The sequence below is a fragment of the Erpetoichthys calabaricus genome, chromosome 1 (genome assembly GCF_900747795.2).
Source record: "Erpetoichthys calabaricus chromosome 1, fErpCal1.3, whole genome shotgun sequence".
Taxonomy (NCBI): domain Eukaryota; kingdom Metazoa; phylum Chordata; class Cladistia; order Polypteriformes; family Polypteridae; genus Erpetoichthys; species Erpetoichthys calabaricus.
In genome coordinates this window covers 27,143,134-27,160,041 of record NC_041394.2, presented here as the reverse complement: position 1 = coordinate 27,160,041, position 16,908 = coordinate 27,143,134, and the positions used below count along the sequence as shown (strand labels likewise).

The 16,908-nt window shown below is 40.6% G+C and overlaps 1 pseudogene; it reads left to right on the top strand.

Moving 5' to 3' along the window:
• LOC114645374 (cGMP-dependent protein kinase 1-like) overlaps positions 1-5,662 on the top strand; it is a 134,375-nt pseudogene extending 128,713 nt beyond the window's left edge.
• The last annotated feature ends 11,246 nt before the right edge of the window (positions 5,663-16,908 follow it).

The window sequence follows — 16,908 nt, the reverse complement described above, 5'->3', positions numbered from 1 at the left end:
CTGGAAATTCACAGAGTGGCCGGCTTAGATGAATATTTTATTTTCAGCTCCCTATGACACCGTGCAAGGTCTGTGTAAGTTGTAAGCAGCCATGTGCAGAAAGAAGCGTCTTGCATGAGTACTGTTGTCATGGGCTTGTGAGACCCTGAGCATAAAATCCCCAACAAGTGGAAGGATCCATCAACCTTTGCCTTGTAAAAACATAAAGGGCAGATGAGAAACCTTTATAAAATAAAAAGATTTTACACAAATGCCCTTTTCCCACCAGGAAGCTCAGCTGAGCAGAAAAGGCACAGGAATAGGAAATCCAGTGGCAGGCATGTCCAAAAACAACAATTAAGAGAAAGGTCAAGTAGAAGCAAAGAGGCCCAAAAATCCAGATAATCCACAAACTACAATCATAATAATAATTACAAGAACTCACCAATGCTGGTGCATACAATGTACCGCAAGACTTTTCCAAAGCCTTTATATGGTTAATGGGAGTCTTTTGATATTATGACTGGGAGTCCAGAAGCACCAAGTTCCAAAAAGCCTTCCAAAAATGCCCACTAGAGAGGGATTGCTTTCCTCTAGGAGGCGCTAGCTCCCTGGAAATACGTTCGTTTTGCAATTGTGGCAAAGGTACAAGGTAACCTGAACTTGAATAGATATATTATAATGAGGCAATATCCCTCCCATAGTGATATGATGATAAGAAATCACATAAGAGAAAATAACTTAGCTTTCTTTAGTGATGATTTACGTGGCATTACAGACAAAGGAAGCCATAGCAAGACTATTACCGAAGTGGGAGCTCGATGTATGGAAAGATTTTCCGGATCAGATGACGTTATCTCTCGTCCGTCTGTTGGCTTCAAAGGTGTGCCAGGAAATGTTCCAAGACTTTATACTCTTTCTTCATGTGCAGGCCCCTACTTTGGTAAATCATGCCATTCTAAACAAGGAAAAGAAGATCCAATGTCATGCTGACTCTTGACACACAGAAATAGTACAATGTCCATTTTTCTAGTTGTCCCTTTGTCTTCTAATGCTTGCCTAGCAGTTCTAAATGATGAGCCCCTGTGTGCTAAATCTGGCCTTGTGTTAGCTGTACATGTGAGTGGATTTATAAAATATTTTTTGTACAGAGCACAGTGACATATTAAACATATGTGCTCATTACAGGGATATACAATCAAACCTCAGATAGAAAACTTTATTTAAAAAAAAAAAAGTATTATTGTTAACAAAAATGCTGTGTCACAATAACGTGATGCTCTAAAGAGTACAAAAAGCAGGTAATGTTTGTAAAGCCAATTCCAAAAGCAAACAAAGTCCCAATACAGTTATGGACAAAAGGATGGACAAAAACAGAGTAGTTAGGTGAAAAATCCAAAGACTCACCAAGCACCAAACAATACAAAGATACACTTGCCAGACTCCCAAGCAAATCTTAAATGAACAGACAGGAGCTATGGGAGACCCTCCGCATTAATAGGCTGGTGATCGGCAGGTGGCCATGCCTCTTAGGGGACCACCCACAAAACACATGGGACATAACCAAGGCATTGATACACAGGCAACATGAAAAACAAAGGATACAAATAATAAACACAAGTAATATTAAAGTAAATAAAAGAACCAAGGACTCAAAAAAGAACATACAACCAAGATTTGAACCCCAGCCAGAGGATAAACCCTGGCTGAAACGTGACACTCGATGGGCAGGCAGCCTCACCTCTTAGGGAGCCACCCATGGGAAACACATAATTCAAAATACATAGAGACTAAATGATCAACAACACTGACAGAGACTACATAATTATACAAATAATAAACATGAACAACAATATTAACTTAAACAAAAGAATAAAAAAGACATGAGAAAGAAATCTGAAGCCTAGCCAGGGGAACCCTGACTGAAACATAACAACTGTAAGCATATTGTTACCAAATATATAACACTGATCCCTGTGCGCTCACAGAAGACAATGTTAGCAAGCCCGTAAGGAGATCTCTAACATGCTTGTGAGACTATACAGGATATATAAATGTACATGCTAGCTGTCCCCCGCGGCACCACCCGCGTAGTAGTGAAGCAGGACAAACTTTAAACATCAATAAACCAACAGGTATCGCTAGCTAAGTGGATGCAAGGTACACTCCAAAACATGACCAGAGGTAGAGCGATTCACACGGAAGCTGGTGCATGAGTGGGGAGGGCCCTGCCCCCCTCCCCTTGACCCGCAGCTTCTGTCTTGGATTAGCACAATTAATTGCAAGCGAACTATGATACTTAATCCTCTGATAGAAGCTGCAAAATCAACCGGAATGTTCAAGCAAATTATAGAAAAAAAAAAAAGCTCTAAATCCATGAAGTAGTTCTCTCATGGAAAGTGGACAGAAAAGACAGTCAGACGTTTAATTTTATACTGCTCAAAAACAATTAAAGGAACACTTTGAAAACACATCAGATCTTAATGGGAAAAAAAATCCTGCTGGCTATCTCTACTGATATGGACTAATATGGTAATGTGTTAGGAACGAAAGGATGGCACATCGTTTGATGGAAATGAAGATGATCAACCTACAGAGGGCTGAATTCAAAGACACCCCGAAAATCAAAGTGAAAAAATGATGTAGCAGGAAGGCGAGTACATTTTGCCAAAACTTCATTGCATCAACTCCAAATCGTACTCAGTACTTTGTATGGCCCCCATGTGCTTGTATGCATGCCTGACAACATTGTATGCTCCTAATGAGACGACAGATGGTGTCTTGGGTGATCTCCTCCCAGATCTGGACCAGGGCATCACTGAGCTCCTGGCGATTTTGGATGGACCCAAGCATAATGTCCCACCCAGAGGTGTTCTATTGGATTGAGGTCAGGCGAGTGAGCGTGGGGAGCAGTCAATGGTATCAATTCCTTCATCCTCCAGGAACTGCCTGCATACTCTCGCCACATGAGGCCAGGCATTGTTGAGCACCAGGAGGAACCCAGGAGCCACTGCACCAGCATAGGGTCTGACAATGGGTCCAAGGATTTCATCCCGATACCTAATGGGAGTCAAGGTGCCGTTGTCTAGCCTGTAGAGGTCTGTGCGTCTGTCCATGGATATGCCTCCCCAGACCACCAGTGACCCACCATCAAACCAGTCATGCTGAACGATGTTACAGGCAGCATAACATTCTTCACGGTTTCTCCAGACCCTTTCATGTCTGTCACATGTGCTCAAGGTGAACCTGCTCTCTTCTGTGAAAAGCACAGGGTGCCAGTGGTGGATGTGTTTTCAAAGTGTTCCTTTAATTTTTGTTTGAGCAGTTTATATATATTTATATATATAAACAAAATAATTATACTATTATTATAGTCCCATATACAAATTACAGTGAAATTCTTTCTTACATATGCTAATCAACATGCAGCATTTGTGTGCGTCATTTGTATATATATCTCTCTTGCCTATAAAAAGTACTCACCCCCTTGGACGTTTGCACATTTTATTATTATATAACTTTGACTCACAATAGATTTAATTTGACTTTCTTGATACTGATCAACAGGAAAAGTCTGTTTAACATTAAAGTGAAAACAGGTCTCTGCAAAATGCTCTCAATTACCAAGCGATTTGCTTAAATTACCTTCCCACCTCTGCTTGAGCTGCAGTACCTCCTTCACAGAGGGTCCCTTTACTCAGATAGTGGGGCTTCACTCTCCTGCTGTAGTTCCAAAGAAGACTGTAAACAAGTCTGGAAGCCCCTCATGCTGTTGCAGACCCATCCTGGTCTGCTGTAAAGCCGTAGGTAAGCTCTGCGTGGCCTGAGGTATCGCGCCCATTCACTTAGGCTGCACTCCTCAGTGTAAGCTGTAGTCGTTCAGTTTGTACCGAGACACAGGAACTACTTGCGCTGCAGTCCCACGAGTATCACCCCAGCCTCATCTGAGGTAAAGGGGGCTATGGTGTACAGTGCTGAAGTTCAGGAGCTGCTCATGGTGTAGTCCCACCACATTAATTTACTCTGCAGTCCCACTTCAGCTAAACCACCAGGGCTTTTTATTCACACCACAGTTCCAGTGTGCTCTGCACTGAAGTATAACAACTGCTCACAACCTCCTGTAGCAAAAAAGTAAATCAACTCACCCTAAATAATAATAATCAGTTTACATGGTGCTTTTCCAGTTACTCAAAATGCCTTACATAGATGGAGGGGAACTGCTTCATCCACCACCAAGGCACAGCATCCACCTGGATGATAAGTCGGCAGCCATTCTCATGTTCACCACACATTAGCTATTAGGTAGTGATGGGGTGAGATAGTTAGTCAGTTAGAGACAGGGGATGATCAGGGAACCAGAATTACCAGGCAGTGGTGGGCAATTTAGCCAGGGCATTGGTAAACACCCTACTATTTTCAAAAGACGTCCACAGATATTTATGACCACAGAAAGACAGGACCTCGGTTTATGTCTCATCTGATGGACAGCGCCATATTTACAGCATAGTGTCCTCATCTGTGCACAGGGGCATTGGCATCTACACACAGACCACAGGGTTAGCGCCCCCTGCTGGACTCACCAACACCCTTTCCAGCAGCAACCCAAGCTTATCCAGCTAGTCTCCCATCTAAGTGCTGGCAAACATGCCTAACTTCAATTAGGTTACCTTTTCCGAAGTGCAGGTGGGGCACTGGGCCTCTGACTCCCAGGGCAGCTTGTGGTGCCAGAGGACATGAACCAGTTTGTGCTGAAGTACAGGAGCTGCTGAAACTGTACAGTGGTCCCACCATGGTCTGTAGTGAGATACTCAAACTGCACCTGAAGCTGTCCTCAGAGGCCAGGCTTGCTTACACCGCAATTTCACCCCGGTCTGTGGTTTAACAACAGGTCAGCTTCCATTACAGTCCCACTTCATCTTGACTACCGTGCCAGTTGAGGTGGATTCCCAAAACAACAAAGACACATTTCAACCTAAAGTTTATAAAAGACACCTGAGCTTCTTTTATGTCACATTCCATAAAACGAATGACAAACGTGAAGCTGTGAGCTGACTTTCTGTTTTTTATATTTCTGCAGGTCAACAGCCCAGTGGACACCTCTAACTTTGATTGCTTTCCAGAGGATAGTGAAGGCCCCCCTCTGGATGAAGACTCGGGCTGGGATGTAGACTTTTGAAAGATATGTTCCCTCAAGTCACTTTGTGTTAGATATATACAACACTAATGAGCCAATGGCTCAGGGATTAAAGGCGTGCCAGATCAGAAATGATCAGCATTTGCTGTGTAGGTGGTTAACCACACTTCTGGGAAGCAGGACAATGTCACCAGCAGCCACGTGAGTGACCTCCACGTGAAGAAGTGAAAACCAAAACCTTTTTTGGCTGTGCAAAGAAATGTTACCGGTTGTTCTCATTGTCAGTGTAATGCAATGAAAGCACAGGGGAAAAGAAAAAAGGATTGACCTTGAGGGCCTGAAAAGCCTGCTTTCATGAACACTTACATAAAAAAACATTTTTTTATTAAAAAAAGAAAATGTTTTTCAATGAATTCTGTAGAATTTAGAAGAACACTTGCAATAAAATAAATAAAAGGAAAGTATTTCTGCTTCACAGACACAGGCCCAATCCCGTCCTCTCTGGTTGGTCTTAGGTGGGAAATTTGCTTGTTTTCCCAGTGTCATCTTAGCCCCCCAGTGTCGCATAACTGGTGACCCTAGTGTCCCTCTTTGAGAATGTGTGCTCCCCATCTAGGACTTCCTTTTTTGCCTTGTACCCATGGAAAGACCTTGGCCAGAAATATGGCACTACAGAAGACGGATGGCACCCCTCAAAAACATCATCATTGGACCATAGAAGTGAGCACAGTGTGGGGATTCAGACTATGACTTGGAAATGGAGGAGCGCAAACTAAAGCAGATGGTCTGTCGCAAATTAAAAATGAGGCATTTACTGGAGGAAAACACACACAGACACCACCTAATGGAGGTGTGGATTACATGGATTGGTCTCCACTGCTACAGTCAAAAACGAAAAAGGCAGAAACTCCTCTGGTCACACCAACCTGCATTCATTCCTCAAGGTGTTGCCCAGGATCCATATGGCACATTTACTGTATGTCCTTGGTGATGATTCACAAAAGAAGCACCCCTTCTAAGGAAATTACCACAAAGCAGATAAAGGGGCTGCGGTGGGTTGGCGCCCTGCCCGGGGTTTGTTCCTGCCTTGCGCCATGTGTTGGCTGGGATTGGCTCCAGCAGACCCCCGTGACCCTGTTTTAGTATATAGCAGGTTGGACAATGACTGACTGATAAAGGGGACTCCAGTTACCTTCATTCTTAGAAAATCAATATCCATTTTGCACTGCAAAAACACAATTTTGTAAAGCTAAGACTTTGTGGTATTATTGCTGCACCCATTAAAAGATCTCACTTTTTATTTTGTAGTGCCTACGCACAGAAATGTTTCCACGTTCAAATCACGATGTATAAAACCTACACTTGGTGTAAAGCCACGCCCTTTTCCACGGTACCTCATACCCTGTCGTACGCAAGTTCTCAGCTCGGTTTTGCAGACTGGCACCCAACGTCAAAGCAGTGCTACTGTTCCTGTGTGGTTACCCTTTCTTAGATCCACATCCACGATGGCGGCTTTATCAAATACACTGAAATTAACCGCATATCGTTCATAAATTTAATGCATCTGATTGTAATTAACCTGTAACAATATACAGTAATGGTCCACAGAATGGTCAAACTATTCTAAATACCATAACTGCTGTTGTTACTCTCACTGCATCTCCTTCTTCTTCTGTCAGCTGCTCCCGTTAGGGGTTGCCACAGCGGATCATCTTTTTCCATATTACTCTCACTGCACCACTCGTATTTATATCACTGTATCTGAGTGTGAATCACAGCTCTACAGCAGCTGATTGGAAAGAGAATTATCGGTATACAGCATCAAGCATTCGCTGCCTCAACCATTCGCTGTTTGAACTGCTCTCATCCGACCAACACTTCACAGTTCACAAACAATTTCATCCCAAGAACTATACACACACTCAATCAGTCCATCAAGTGCTCCTTGTAGAACTGTTTGTACTTGCAAGTTACCATGAGGTAATTGTACTTATGATACAGTTATAATATTGCACAACCTGAGCCACTTTATAAAGCGCGTATTTACATATGATGAAGATATCATTTTTAAGATGAAATGCAGCAAAATATGTTGATTATATTATACAGATAAAACTTTAACTTAAACTACACGGTGCCGCAGCACTAGCGATTTTGAGCTTCGTTCACAGTTTGTTCCTGCCTCGCGCTGTTTTCATGCTGTGGCTGGCGTGACACTGGAAGGATAGATGGATAGAATAATTAAACATTATGAGGATATTTCGATGTTCCTTAAAAGTTTTGAAGAATCTGCGTTCTAAGCTTACAGATGGCTTAATGTCTATTACAGAGCTGATTGTGTGGCGATTGGGTATTTGGAGAAAGAAAAGTAAGAACAGGAATTGGGGGTTAGTACGTTTGAAAAAGACAGTACTTCTGTAATAAAGCATTTCATTGAAGGTCACACATGGCGCAGCAAGCGTCTTGCTGTAAGACATGAACAATCACTGCGCCACCGTGTTCCCATGTTTAATAACATGCTTTAACTTATATCATCATGAAAATGATATCACGTATACTTCTCAATATTTTAATTATTCAGAGAGCTGTAATATTACAAACGTAATGGATTCTGTGTCCTGTCGGAGGAAGAGCACGTAGTGATTCATACACATAGAGCACATAGAAGATCAAATACACAACAAAGCATTTAACATGCTACTTTAGTTACGATGGGATTTAAGAAACTAGTAAATTAAACGATTTTAAGATGAAGTTTATGATGTTCTACTTTAATGACAAAATAAACTACGTGAATAAAGTGGAAATTTCGAGATTAAAGTTGACATTTCGTGCTTTTTTTCACTGTACTCTAATAAGCTTTCATATGACACTCAGACGGTGGGCTGCGAGTCGCCTTTTCATGCCGACTTTGATATGTGACAACTTTTTAATTTCAGGCACTGTGCGACTTTGTGAACTTGAGCTTTTGAGTTTCTCCGACATGCTATGTCACTCGATCAACTTCCTTTGTTGCTTATATAACCGTTTAAACCAACAAATAGTACGTTTTTCTTTGCCTCTATTTGGTATTCGCTGAAATTCTTCTATTTTTCCTTGTACTTTTGCCATTGTATTTTCACAGAACGCTGGGCTTAAGGGCTATTTATATTGATTTGCATATTCAAAGAGGCGTAATTCTGAGAGGAGTTGGGGCGGGACAGCAAGCGCATGTGTTTATTTCCATGCCGAGCGGGATTTATGTAGCAGAAGAACGCAGAAGTTGGCAAATACACAGATTCCTGCATCTGGATTTCGGCTTTTGTGCTTACGTCATGTTATAGTGCAAATTCTACGCACAGCGTTATGCATGAGGCCCATGGAGAGCTACTGTGGCTGTAAGTTTTCATTCTAACTCTTTTCTTAATTAGTGACCCGTTTTTGCTACTAATTAACTATTTCCCTTTAAGTTAATTGACTTTTTTTGAGACTCTGACCACTTTTTTCCTTAAACGGCACTAAACATAAATTTGATGTGAAGTGAGCCAACAGATGACCAACTAAGTTGGGGCCTCAAACTCCAACCAACTTCACTTAAATCAGTTTCTTAATTTGAAGCCAATTCTCATTGCTAATTAAACCCATTATTTAATTCCAAAGCGCTCATTCTGCCATAGCAGACATTTCCAAAACTGTTGATTTTCTTTTTTAAGAGAGCTGTCAAAATGCTTTGTGGACCTGAGCAGATCGATATTTCTGAGGAGGCCTTCACCTTTCCTTATTTTCAGTTATTGTGTGATGGACGCAGGTTGTTGTTAATGTGTTGGTACATTTTGTGTCTTAATATTGTTTGGTTGCTAATCAAGTAAAAAAGAAATAATTAAGGGGCCTGAGGCTTAAGATGTGCATCAATTAAAATGAAGGCAAAGAGTTAATTACCAGTAAAGTCTGGTCACTAATTAAGAAAAGGGTTAGAATGAAAACCTGAAGCCACAGTAGCTCTCCAGGACTGGAGTTGGAGACCCTTGGTTTAAGCAATAGGACAAAAGAAATAAACAAGTTCTCTTGGTTCCTGTAGCTTAACCACAATGTAATAGGTCTACCGACTCCTCAAGATCAACACAAATTCATCAGATCTTTAGAAGGAAGTAATGGAGTAGCCTGGATCATTCTGAAGAATCACTCCAGCTTAAGAAAACAATCTGAACATGGTAGACATGTGTCATGTTTGTGTCTGTGGTGAAGAGAGGGCACTAAGAGGTGACCCCTGCCCAGGGGGAGTGTGTCACCAGTCATTTCAGAGTGCAATACAATACAATTTATTTTTGTATAGCCCAAAATCACAAAAGAAGTGCCACAATGGGCTTTAACAGGCCCTGCCTCTTGATAGCCCCCCAGCCTTGACTCTCTAAAAAGACAAAGAAAAACTCGAAAAAAAAATACCCTAGTAGGGAAAAAAATGGAAGAAACCTTGAGAAAGGCGGTTAAAAGAGAGACCCCTTTCCAGGTAGGTTAGGCGTGCAGTGGGTGTCAAAAAGAAGGGGGTCAATACAATACAGTACAATACACAGGACAGAACACAAGTAATCCTCAATACAATATAAAAATAAAAATATTACAAGTACGGGGCAGAATTTAACAGTAGATGATATCCCATAATATGATTTGGATTTGTTTAGAGTCCTGGAGACCTCAGCCATCAAGTTCCCTCCCCCGTTGGCCATTCCAAGATGAGCCAGCGCTGGGCCAGCCAATCCGATGAAAGGACCCCTCTACCCGATGATTCCTGTGATCTTACATCAGGGATGACTTTTCCTTAGGCAGGCAGAACAACTTGGCAGGTGGGCAGTGGCACCAAGTGCCACATTTGAGAACCAAGAAGAGAAACAGAACAGGTGAAGGTTAATAACAAATTCTAACTATCATGTTACTTATGTTTTAGTGCTAATAACCAACAACAGAGATGCAGTCTGTACAGTTAATCAGCAGCTCTAGTCAGGATATGCTAAACTGAAGTAGTGAGTCTTCAGCAGGGATTTAAAAGCTGAGACCGAAGGGGCATCTCTTATAGTAACAGGCAGACCATAACACAGTTTAGGGGCCCTGTAACTAAAAGCTCGACCTCCCACTGTTATTTTATTAATCTTTGGAATTTTAAGCAGACCGCCATCTTGACATCTTAAAGTGCGCTCTGGTTTGTAAGTCATGATAAGTTCAGATAAGTAAGCTGGACATTGGCCATTTAAGGCTTTATATGTTAAAAAAAGAGGATTTTGAAATCTGCCCTAAACTTAACAAGGAGCCAGTGTAAGGATTTAAAAACTGGAGCTATGTGTTCATATTTTCTTGTTCTTGTCTTGCAGCAGAATTTTGGAAGCTGGAAGCTGTATAAAGAACAGTTTCAACATCCAGTAAACACCGAGTCACAGAGTCTCCCATAACATAAAGACATCATTGTAAATTCAATTTTACTTAAGAAAGGCAGGTTAGAAATCGGTATAAATTTTTCAAAAGTAGAGGAATTGAGATTATTTTTCTTGAGCAGTAGTTTAACTACAGCAGTCTTAAGACAGTCTGGGAAGACCCTCGTATCTAATGATGAGTTTACTATGTCAAGAATACTATCAATTAGCACGCTAGATACTTCTTTGAAAAAACTTGTTGGTATTAGGTCAAGGACGTAGGTAGAGCGTCTCAGTTGAGAAATTATTTTATATAAATCTGGTAAATCTATCCTGGTGAAGGAATTTAATTTGTTTAAAATGGAGTACCAGGGTTTAAGAGGATCAATATTGGGGAGATGTACTATATTATTTCTGAGATCATTAATTTTGTGATTACAAAATACAGCAAAAGCCTCACAAGTTTCAGTGGACGTTTTTTGGAGGCATTTCATTGAGTGACCTGGGTTTAGCAGACGATCAATTGTAGAGAATAAGACTCTGGGATTACTAGCATTGTTATTTATAATTCTAGAGAAGTAACACAGCCTCTCAAGACGGACTATGTTGTTGTATTCTGTTATTTTTGCCTTCAATATCTCATAGTGGATAATCAGTTTAGTTTTTCACCATTTACGCTCAGCTTTCCAGCATGTTTTCTTTAGATCAGACAATTAGAGGTACAACAAAAATGGGAGAGCTAAGAAAGTACAGGAAAGTAGGTTGAGGTGGTAAGGAGGTTTGAAGAGGAGAGCCAGTGAATATGAGAATGGGAATGCTGACATGTAGCCTTATGCCGATTATCATATAAGTTTGAGACTTCTGTTTTTGATCTTTAGTAAATCTGCAATCTCATTTTGTCATTATGGATTATTGGGTGTAGACTGATGGGCAAATATGGGAAATATATCCATTTAAAATGAAATCTAAAACAGAGTCAAGTGTGCAGAAAGCGAAGGGGTCTGAATACTTTTGGTTTTTGGATCTCTGGCTGGTTTTGTTTGCCTTTTTACAAATCCTGTTGAATAAATAATATCTGTCCGGTCTCCCATCAGCCTTTCCTCTCCAGGATTCTAGAACGCATGGTGCACAAACAACTCACCTCTTACAGCTCTGACAACAATCTACTACATCAGCTTCAATGCTGTTTATTCACAAGGGTCATCCTACCGAGACTGCACTGCTTTCATTCATAAATGTTCTTAGATCTTCTTGAGCTGCTTTTCTATCCTCTGTCCTTATTCTCCTTGACCTTTCATCAGCTTTTGTTACAATTTACCACTTCCTCCCTCAATCTTCTTTTGATAAACTCAGAATTAGAGCTTCTGCTTTGGACTGGTTCAAGTCCTACCTTTTTGACAGATCCTTTGGTGTCTACTGATCTAAGTTCTTGCCTTCTCCACTTAAACTTTCCATTGGTGTGTCTCAAGGATCATCTGTGGTGTCCACTTCTGTTTTCTCTCTGCATTTGTTCCTTAGGCAATGTCATTTCTTCTCATGGCTTCTGTTACCACTCCTATGCTGATGATGCACAGATCTTCATCTCATGTCCCTCTGACAGCCCACAGGCTTTAGTGCAGTTCTCCAGCTGAGCCCCTGCCATTTTATCCCGGATGACTGCTCATCACCTTAAACTTAACCTTTTATAGACATTGTCTTGTACCTGCACCAGGGCTGGAGTAACCATTAAGCAAAATTAGCCCATGCTTGGGGGATCAAAGGAAGGGGGGCACCACAGACATTTTCCATTGCTGGATTTACCATGGATCATATGGTGCAAAACTGCAAAAGGAACAGCTGAATCAGGTTACACAAAAACAGACATCCACATTAAATGAAAAATAGTGTACATATATATATATATATATATATATATATATATATATATATATATATAGAGAGAGAGAGAGAGAGAGAGAGAGAGAGACAGAGAATAATAAAAATAATAGTAAAATAATAATAATATATCTACTCTATATATATAAAATCCTAAGCCTAAAAGTGCAATAGTGAAGTTTTTATGCCACATTTTTTGGCACACTTTAACTTAGGCTTATTTTAAAACCTACACATATATGTTTGGTATCATTCTTTTCAGAATTTATCAAACTTTAATGTGATGTTGTTAGATTTTCAGATTCTTATTCCGTTTTTAAATTATAAACTAAAAAATATCAGGAACTCACGTCCTGCGAGACGAGACTTTGTCCCAAGAGATTTAACCATGCCCGGGGCAGGAAATAAAAGACAAAGAGTAGGACAGCTGCTGTACAGGCTTTTAAATGTTCTAAGTGCCTCACAAGATGCAGATCAAGCAGCATGCCAGCAGCAGCAAGCCAGCAGCTGATTGAGTAGTCTGCCAGACTACTGCAATTCTATCCAGGTGTTTCTTCCAACAATTGCTATCAGAACCCTGCCACCTCAAATGGTCCTCTCTGTTCTTGTTTCAGTCCTTCCGCACCTTTGCTTTGGTCTCTACAGTGGCTTCCTGTTGTTGCAAGGATCCCATTCAAAACTCCTTGTCTGAACCTACAGTTCTCTAATTGGCTCTGCTCCTCAGTATCTCCAATCTGGGATCTTTCCTTACGTCCCTTCATGAAGTCTCCGTTCTGCCTCTGCCTGCCTGCTGACCATCCCTCAATGTGTAACAAAACAGGTCAATGCATCTCCATTCTTGGTCCAAAGCTGTGGGATGATGTCCCCTTGGCTGTTTGAACTGCACCTAATATACTCAGGCGTAGGCGTCATTTGAAAATGTGCCTATTTGTGAAATATGTTGGAACTGGTTAGTGTTTCTCCTGCAGGACAGCTGCTGTTATAGTTACAAAGACTTTAGGATACTGATGTGTGTCTGAGTATGCCTGCACATGTACCGTATATATTCACGTATAAGTCAGGTCTTGAAACCCAAAACATTGATCATAAAATCAGACCCTGACTTATACGACACTTAATTTTTTTTTTTTACGTCTTCTTGCCTCCTCCAATCTCACATCAGTTTCTCAGACACATCGAATTTTGTTGCAGCAGCGCAGTTACCAATTTCTTTTGCCACTTCAATAACTTTTAATGTAAAACCACCTTCATATTTTCTTCATTGTAGATAAGGGATGCTCTTACAATAAAGGTGTATGAGGGTGTGAGATATAAAAAACACAAAACAGTGCAATCGTCGCTTTGGAATAGTTCAGGTATTACCGTGTGGTCACGTAGGCATAATACATAGAAAAAAAAGGCCATGTGCTCCGTGGTTCTCTCTCAGGTGGGCATTAGCATATCGTAATCTCTTGGATCAAGAGCGTGTGTTTTCTGCATTTGACTTATACGACCGACGTCTCAAATGAATGCAAATAACCTATTACCTCACTTGACCTTTGTAATTAGATTTTATTTTTATATTTTTTTTACTTGGCCAGAATGGCGTATCCCTTTGCCCAGCACTAAAGATGAAAAAATCTGATGTGGCCAGTCTGTTGATTTTCTCCATATTTGCAATATGAGTTCAGTATATGGTGTGAATTTACCATAAAACACAACACCACAACTGCATTTGAGCTTTGGATTGACCTCATAATTCACAAGACCCTTTCTTTGAAACTCCTAAATGCATTTGCTTTTGAGCGGTGGTTTGTCTGCTGTTGGCATTGGTTTTAAAAATTATAAATATTAAAAGCTTAAAGCTGGAATTGTCCCTAAAAGAAACCAGAGTGCAAGTTACACTGTACAAAAGCCTTTCTTAGCACAGATACCTTCTGAACAATTTACTGTTTTGTAGATGTAATTTTAAATTACAATACATTTTCCATTTTTGCCCATCAATCTACACTCAATAACCCATAATGACAAAGCAAAAACATGTTCTGAGAAAGGTTTGCAAATTTATTAAAAATCAAAAACAGAAATCACTCATTCATAGAAGTATTCAGTCCCTTAATTCACTACCAGGAGTGGACTGGGTCTCAAAACCGGCCCGGGCATCCTTCAACGAGTGAAGTGATGAGGTTGACCACCTCGGCCCATTATTCATTGTAATTTTCTGTACCACTACTTGCTATGAGCCTATGATATGAACTCTGTCTAAACTGTTGCCAAACTTAATCTGTACACTGGTTTAGACACAACTTAAAATTTGACGACATGCTTAGAAATAAAATTTAATGAAAAATAAAAATTTATCAACACATCTTACACGTTATTACAGTACATGTCAAATGTCAATGTCATGTCCAAGTGCCAGTACCCTATTAGGCTAGTAGTTTACGCTGTTTGCTGCTTTTAGCAGCCACATTATCAACAATACTGTTAGTGTCAAGTTTGGCTCGGATACTTTTCTTTACCGAACTCTTTATCAACATGAACGCCTCAAGATGTTCTTGCGTCATTGTGCTTCTCAGAGGGCTTTTGATTCTCTTCAACACAGAGAGATTCTGAGAAATTAAGTGAATATGATTGATGAGCTATATTCGGCTGAATAGCCTACTCTTGTGCAAACTGTTTTAGTAAAACCCCTGAACTGAGAGGATCCAATGGGAAATGGAGGAAACGGGAAACAGAGGCACCACTCCAACCCAGGGGGGCAGCCATCTAGTGTCCAGCGGGAGGTATTGCACTGTCCATGGCTGCTCACCCCGAGCATATAACGAAGGGGCGTCCTGGCTGGTCATGGTCATGGACTCCGGCCATCCGCCACAATAGATAGATAGATAGATAGATAGATAGATAGATAGATAGATAGATAGATAGATAGATAGATAGATAGATAGATAGATAGATAGATAGATAGATAGATAGATAGATAGATAGATAGATAGATAGATAGATAGATAGATAGATAGATAGATAGATAGATAGATAGATAGATAGATTGTGTAGTGGGGCAAGTGAAAGGGCAAGGAAAAGCAAAATGCTAGGTGTGTCAACCTAACGTAAAACCCTGTTTAGCACTAGAATCTCTGAAGCTTACGATTGTTTTCATTGCCCCTGATCTCCATAAATGTTCCTGACATACGCCAAGAAAAAATGCATTTCTTGCCTCGCATTTCCTCTGTCATTTTGTATTTACACGGATGATTGTAGACACGGAATACAGATGAATTGTATGTATTTCAAATCATAGTATTTCTTTACCTGCAGTACATAAGTTCTTACAAACACATCGCCAGATAAACACTTCAACACAGATTTGAACTGTGAGTACTGCAGCAGGGCTATGCCTTCATCTGACTGAATAGGGGGTAGGGGTTGTAGCAGGCTGTGTTCTGCTAATCCACACATTTGCAAAACAAAAGTGGGCTTTTAGCGACATGATAAGGAGCTACGAGTTTCTTGGTGTATGTTAGTAAAATGTAAGGAGGTCAGGGGCAACGATAAAAATCATAAGCTTTAGGAATGCTAGTGTTAATTTGAATCGCAAATAAAGAAAAACAAAGAAAAGGATGCGCTTGAGTGCGCTGTTTGTGAGGGACAGCTTACCTTTACCCATCGGTTGACAGCACGCACTAGTGTCGATCTGCACAATATCATGGTCAGCTCTAAAATGAAATGCCACCTTCCAGGAGTGTCTTCCTTTTATACCAGATAGACTGGAAGAGGTGGGGCTTCCTTGCCTTTGTTGCCCTCAAGGGGTGGTTTCTCGAGGCTGTGAGGGAATAAGATGGTAAGACTGCTAGTGACTGCTCCCCCTCTCATCACAGGGTGATAGCACTTGCTTTATGTGAACCTGGAAGGTGACCCTGTGGCATGCATGCATGACAACAGACAGACAGACAGACAGACAGACAGACAGACAGACAGACAGACAGACAGACAGACAGACAGATAGATAGATAGACAGACAGACAGATAGATAGATAGATAGATAGATAGATAGATAGATAGATAGATAGATAGATAGATAGATAGATAGATAGATAGATAGATAGATAGATAGATAGATAGATAGACTTTATTAATCCTAAGGGGAAATTCAAATTGGTCTTCCCACTGGATGTTTTTTAAGGATGGCCCACAGGGAGAGAACAAAGGGCTGACCTAGGAAATTGTGGGGGGAATTATACTGTATCTCTCTGTTGGTTTGCCTAAAAATTTCTTTTGATTTCCCAGAAGCACCTTGAGACTACTGCTTGGGACAGGATGGAATTGATTGGTCTACCTACCTCTACACGTTACCAGTGTCCCTCACAAAGACAATTAGTTAAATCTTTTTCATATTGTAATGAAAAGGCGGTATTATAGATGTGCCAAATTACACATTTACATAGTTATTATGCTTCTTGAGCAGAGTATTTGGTAGAAGTTATTTACTTTAGTGGAATGTGCTTCATTTCAGGAGTTGCAGAGTGAAAAGATATAATACAGTTTTGTTTTTTATATATA